Source organism: Leptopilina heterotoma, unplaced genomic scaffold (assembly GCF_015476425.1).
Source record: "Leptopilina heterotoma isolate Lh14 unplaced genomic scaffold, ASM1547642v1 Lhet_235, whole genome shotgun sequence".
Lineage (NCBI taxonomy): Eukaryota > Metazoa > Arthropoda > Insecta > Hymenoptera > Figitidae > Leptopilina > Leptopilina heterotoma.
In genome coordinates this window covers 590,001-596,942 of record NW_025110952.1, presented here as the reverse complement: position 1 = coordinate 596,942, position 6,942 = coordinate 590,001, and positions in this window count along the sequence as shown.

Sequence of the window (6,942 nt, the reverse complement as noted above, 5' to 3'; positions counted from 1 at the left end):
CCTCAAAAAAAAAAAAAAAAATCCAAAACATTTGAACCTAAAATTTTTAAATAAAAAAAAAATCCAAAAATTTGAACCTAAAATTTTTAAATAAAAAAAAATCTAAAACATTTGAACCTAAAATTTTTAAATAAAAAAAAATCTAAAACATTTGAACCTACAATTTTTAAATAAAAAAAAATCCAAAACATTTGAACCTAAAATTTTTAAATAAAAAAAAATTTTATTTTAACGTCTATACCTTATACCTTAATGTTTAATGGGGTCGCTAAAACTGAATCTGAAATCTATTTAACCTCATCACGCCAGGACATTGAAATAACCTCAAAAAGAATCCAAAAAAATGACCCTAAAATTTTGAAATCAGGAAAAATTTTTATTTTCAAGTCTTAGTATCACTGTCTTATGCGTTTTTGGGGTCACTGAAGCTTAATCTGATGCGTCTATTTAACCTGATTACTACAGAGTTTTGAGATAAATTGGATAAAGAAAAAAATCCAAAAATTTTTTGATTTAAAAATTATTTAGGGTAAAGTTTTTGGATTTTTTTTTCTTTTTTTTGAGGTTATCTCAAAACCCTGGCGAGATGGGGTTAAATAAACTTCAGATTCAGCTTTAGCGACTCTAAAATAACATAAGGCGCAGTGATACTAAAAATATTAAAAAGAAAAATTTTTCTTGATTCAAAAATTTTAGGGTCAAATTTTGAGTTTTTTTTGAGGTTATTATCTCAAAACTCTGAAAATTTTTCTCCGAAATTTAATTATTTTCAAAAATTTTAATAAAATTCTTGGCAAAATTTCAATTATTTTCAGAAATTTATCCTGTATTGAATGATTTCAAATATCAAACATTTTAATAAAATTTCCCAAAAGAATTCAATTATTTAAAAAAAAATTTAATAACATTCTACGAAAACATTTCTTTACGAAAATTCAATTACTTTCATAAACAATAAAAATTTTTACAGGGATTCTATTGTTTTCATAAATAATAAAATTTATCACAGAATTGCAATTATTTTTATAATACAATAATTTTAATCAAATTCCTCAAAAAATGAAATTATTCCTTAAAATTCGTCGAAAGAATTCAATTTTAAAACAAAACATTCAATTATTCAATAAATTATTTATTTTTGTATTTAAATAATTGAATTCTCGTAGAGAATTTTCTAATAAAAATTAATTTAAAAATAAAATTTAGTTAAAATTTTATAGATTCAATAATTTCATATATGAAAAGCAATTATATAGAGTGAATTTTTAGAAATAATTTAATTTTGAAATGATTTCAAACTAAAATCTTTGAAAACCTGAACAAATTGCAAATGATTGCAGAAATTTAATTATTTTCAAAAGTAATAATTTGCAAAAAAATCAATTATGTTCAAAATTTTTTTTAAATTCTCGTAAAAATTCCAATTATCTTTATAAATATAATAGAATTTTTGGCAAAATTTCAATTATTTTTAAAAATTTTCCTGAATTCAATGTTTTTTAATATCTACTTTTTTTTAAATAAAACTTTACATTTCAAAAAGAATTAAATTATTTTTAAAAAAAATTTGATTTAATTTTACGCAAACATTTAATTATTTTCAATATAAATAATAAAAATTTCACCGAAATTCAATTATTTACAAATTTTTTAAATAATTGAATATTTTAAAAAAATTTTATTAAAATAAATAGATATATTGAAAATCATTGAATTTAAGAAAAATTTTTCAATGATTTTCAATATATTTATTTATTTTAATAAAATTTTTCAAAAAATTCAATTATTTAAAAAATTTTTTAATAAAATTCTTAGCAGAAATTCAATTATGTTCAAAATTTTTTTAAAATTCTCTTCAAAATTTCAATTATCTTTATAAATAATAAAATTCAATAGATTTTCAATATATATCTATTTATTTTATTAATAAAATTTTTTAATAAAATTCTCGTCCAATATTTAATTTTTTTTATAAAATAATAAAAATTTCACAAAAATTCTATTATTTACAAATTTTTTTTTTTATAAATTTCCTCGCAATAAAATTTAATTATTTTTCTAAATAAAAATTCTTTTTATGAATTAATTTATTCTCATATAAATAGTTAAATCTCATCGCAGATATTTATTAATTTTTTACAAAAATGTTTAATCGAATTCTTCGATAAATATGCGTAATTATAGATATTCTTAAAAATTTTATTAAAATTCGTCAAAATAATTTAATTACTTAAAAACTCAATAAATTATTATTTAGAAATTCAATTATTTTCAAAAGTAATAAAATTTTTCGCAAAAATTCAATTATGTTCAAATAATAAAAAAAATTCTTGTCAAAATTCAATTATTTTCAAAAATAATAACATTTTTTTTTTACAAAAATTCAATTATTTTCATGAATAATAAAATTCATCATATATATAGAACTTCAATTATTTTTAATAAAATTTTAAAATTTCTCGAAAAAATTCAAATTTTTTTGATAAAATTCTTTATGATAATTTAGTTTCAAGAAACATTCATTTATTCAATAAATTTTTTTATTTTTGTATATAAATAATTAAATTCTCGTAGAATTTTCCAATAAAAATTGATTTTCATTTCATAAAAATGAATTTTTTTAAAAATTTTAGATAATAATTGAATATTAAAAGCATTTATATGGCATGAATTTTTAAAAGTACATATAATTGATATAATAATTGAATTCTTTCGAAGAATTTTAACAAAATTTTTGAAAATAGTTACATTTTTCGAAGAATTTACTCAAAATTTTATTAAAAATAATTGAAATCCTGTGAATAATAATAATAATTTTATTAATTTATGAAAGTAATTGAATTCTTGTTCTTGCAATGAATTTTTTCAAATTTTTTTTTAAATAATTGAAATAATGTAGCGAATCTTATTATTTATGAAAATAATTGGATTCCTGCATCGAATTTTATTACATTTTTTTAAAGAATTAAATTTTTTTTTTTTTTTTTGAAAAATTTTATGGAAATTAAAATTTTTATAAAAAAAATAATAAATAAATATAATAAATTAATATTTAAATAAATAAATAAATATTAAATAAATATTAAATAAATAATTATATAAATAAAAATAAATAAATAAAATAAATAAATAAAAAATAAAATAAATAAAAAAAATAAATAAATATTTTTTTTATATTTTTTTATAAATAATAAATATTTATATTTTTAATAAATATTTTTTTTTAATGAATAAATATTTAATGGAAAAAGAAGTTATTGATATTTTTGAATAATTTTACATTTAAAGAAATTTGTTAATAAATGTAATAGAACTTTGTCAAAAATTATTTTAAAAAAAATTGATTTTAAGAAGAATTTTTAGATAATTTTGAGGAAGTCAGAGTAACAATATTTTTTAATATAAAATAATGATTCGGTCATCTTTAATTATTATAAAACATGAAGATATCGATTACTCCGAGTCGTCTTCGACTCGGAGTGATCGATTTCTTCATGTTTTATAATATTTTTATTAAAAATTTGTTTAATTTCAAAACGATTTTGAATTTGAATGTTTTGTAAAATTTTAATTTTTATATGGTAAAATAATAATGATTAAATTAATATTTATTTGCAATAAAACTATTGATATTTTTGAATAATTTTACAATTAAAAAAATTCGTAAATAAATATGTAAATAAATGTTTATGTATAAAAAGAGTTTCAATAGTTTAAAAAAATAATAAAAATTTGTTCACTTTTATAGTGAAAAGTTAAAGGTTCTAAAGATATCAGTAGCATTAGTAATTTGTTTCCCGTTTCGAGACCAAAAACAAAAAAAAAAAAAAAGAAAATCCCATTTTAGTGTTTGTATATAACCTAAATGTTATAATAGAGACACATTTAAGAAAAACCCTCCCGTATGGAATGAAACATGTTATGTTGTGATGATGATCGCGTCATCTTGTCTTTTCCACACACACACACACACACACACATTTATACTTGCCATCAACGCGTGCTCAACATGAGTCACATGAGCACTTTTTTATGAGGATCTTCCCATTCTTCTTATGTATCCGCGACCAAGCACGCTCTCGCCCTTTTTTTTACACACATTTTCATCTCTATAGTTATATAAAGAGGGGGTTACCCCCTTTTTTCCCCTTTTTTTTTTCTTTTTTTTTTTGTGTGTGTCTTTAACCTGTCTCATTTCTCATCGTCACTCTCTCGTGTGGCACAGACTTAAAAATTAAAGAAGAAAATTTTTTTTTTTTTTTTTTTTTTTTTTTTTTAATCTTAAATCTTTAAAGAAGCTGCTGCGCTCGTACTGTTAAACGACAGACACACTGGATTAGAGACAACGCGGTTATATAGGTATACATACAAAAAAAGGGGAGGGGGGAATTATCCCTTTTTTTATGGCTCATTTAAAGTCTTCTAGATGAGAAGAAAAAAGTATAATTTATGGGTCACAAGTTTTCTTAAAGTTTGAAAAATTATTTAACATCTGCTATATACAAACTTTGAAAATTTCTTTTTAACGATTTCATTATATTATAAATTCATTTTCTCTTTGATTTAATTGGTGGATTGAAGAAAAAAAGTATTTTTTCATTTTTTAAGATCAGACGTTATAGTAAAGATTAATTATTTTTGTTTGAAACAAAAGAATTCAATTATTTAAAATATTAAAATACAAAATTTCATAAAATATTTCGAAAAATATCAATTATTTAAATAAGATTTTTATAAAATTCGTCGCAAGAATTCAATTATTCAAAAAAAAAAAAAAAATTTAACAAAGTTCTTTTCAAGAATTTAATTATTATTTTTATAAATAATAAAATTCTTCACCGAAATTCAATTATTTTTTTAGATTTTAAAAAAATTCGTTGCAAGAATTCAATTATTTATATAAATAATAAAATTCTTCATCGAAATTCAATTATTTTTATAAACTTGAATAAAATTCGTTCGAAGAATTAAATTATTTTCAAAAGTAATAAAATTCTTCGCAGAAATTCAAACATGTTCAAAATTAAAAAAAATATTCTTGTCAAAATTTCAATTATCTTTATAAATAATAAAATTCTTCGCAGAAATTCCAATTATTTTAGAAAAATTTTAATAAAATTCTCTTTGGGAAAATTTTACAGGAATTTAATTATTTACAAAAATTTTTAATAAATTTCTTCGAAATAATTCAATTATTTTCATATTTCATAAGTAATAAAATTTTCATAGGAATTCAATTATTTAAAATACAAAATTTCATAAAATTTGTCGAAAAATATCAATTATTTAAAAAGATTTTTTAAAAATTCATCGCAAGAATTCAATTATTAAAAAAAAAAAATTTAACAAAGTTCTTTTCAAGAATTCAATTATTTTTTATAAATAATAAAATTCATCACCGAAATTCAATTATTTTTATAAACTTGAATAAAATTCGTTGGAACAAAATTTCATAAAATTTTTCGAAAAATATCAATTATTTAAAAATATTTTTATAAAATTCATCGCAAGAATTCAATTATTTTTATAAACTGAAATAAAATGGGATCGTTTGAAAAATTAAATTTTTTTCAAAAATTATAAAAATTCTTCGCAAAATTTCAATTATATTGAAAAATAAAATTAAATAAAAATTCTCGTCAAAAATTTCAATTATCTTTATAAATAATAAAATTCTTGGCCAAATTTTACAGGAATTTAATTATTTACAAAAATAATAATAAAATTCTAAGCAAGAATTCAATTATTTTCATAAGTAATAAAATTTCCACATAGGAATTCAATTATTTAAAATACAAAATCTGATAAAAAATTTTTTCGAAAAATATCAATTATTTAAAAGGTTTTTATAAAATTCATCGCAAGAATTCAAGTATTCATAAAAAAAAAATTAACAAAGTTCTTTTCAAGAATTCAATTATTTATATAAATAATAAAAAATTCTTCACCGAAATTCAATTATTTTTATAAACTTGAATAAAATTCGTTTGAAGAATTCAATTATTATCAAAAGTAATAAATTTCTTCGTAGACATTCAATTATGTTCAAAAATTAAATAAAAATTCTTGTCAAAATTTCAATTATTTTTATAAATAATAAAATTCTTGTCAAAATTTCAATTATTTTTATAAATAATAAAATTCTTCTCCGAAATTCAATTATTTTAGAAAAATTTTAATAAAATTCTTAGGGAAATTTTAGTTTATTTTCATAAATAATAAAACTCATCGCAGGATTTTAATTATTTTTGATCGAATTCCTCGATGAATGGAATTAAATTTTTTAATTAAAATTCTTAAAAATTTTATTAGAATTTTTTAAAAGAATTCAATTATTTAAAAATTTGTTGATAAAATTCTTTATGAGAATTCAATTTTAACAAACATTCAATTATTCAATAATTTATTTATTTTTTAATTTAAATAATTAAATACTTCAAGAATTTTTCAAATAAAAATTGATTTAAAAATTAATTAACGAATAATCGATTTATTATTTATGAAAATAATTGAATTTTTGCAACGAATTTGATTACATTTTTTTAAAATTGTTTATATTGTGGCCTTGGGTCCAAGGCCACAATATAAACAATTTTATTTGACAAAAATTAAGGTCCTGAAAACACTCTACGTTATTACATTTTTTTTAAATAATTGAATTTTTTTGATAAATTTTACTATATACTTGTAAAAATAATTGAATTTTTGCGAAGGATTTTATTAGGATTTTTGTAAATAATTAATTTTTTTTTTGAAAAATTTTATGGTCATTTTAATTATTACAAAATATGAAGAAAGTTCTGAAATGTTCAGTGAATCTAGAGTCAAATTTTACTGAACATTTCCGGAAAACTCAATTAATTATCTTATCATAGTAAAATTCTTCACTATATTTTAATGTAGTTGTCAATTTTTTAAAATTGGTAAAAATCACATAATTTT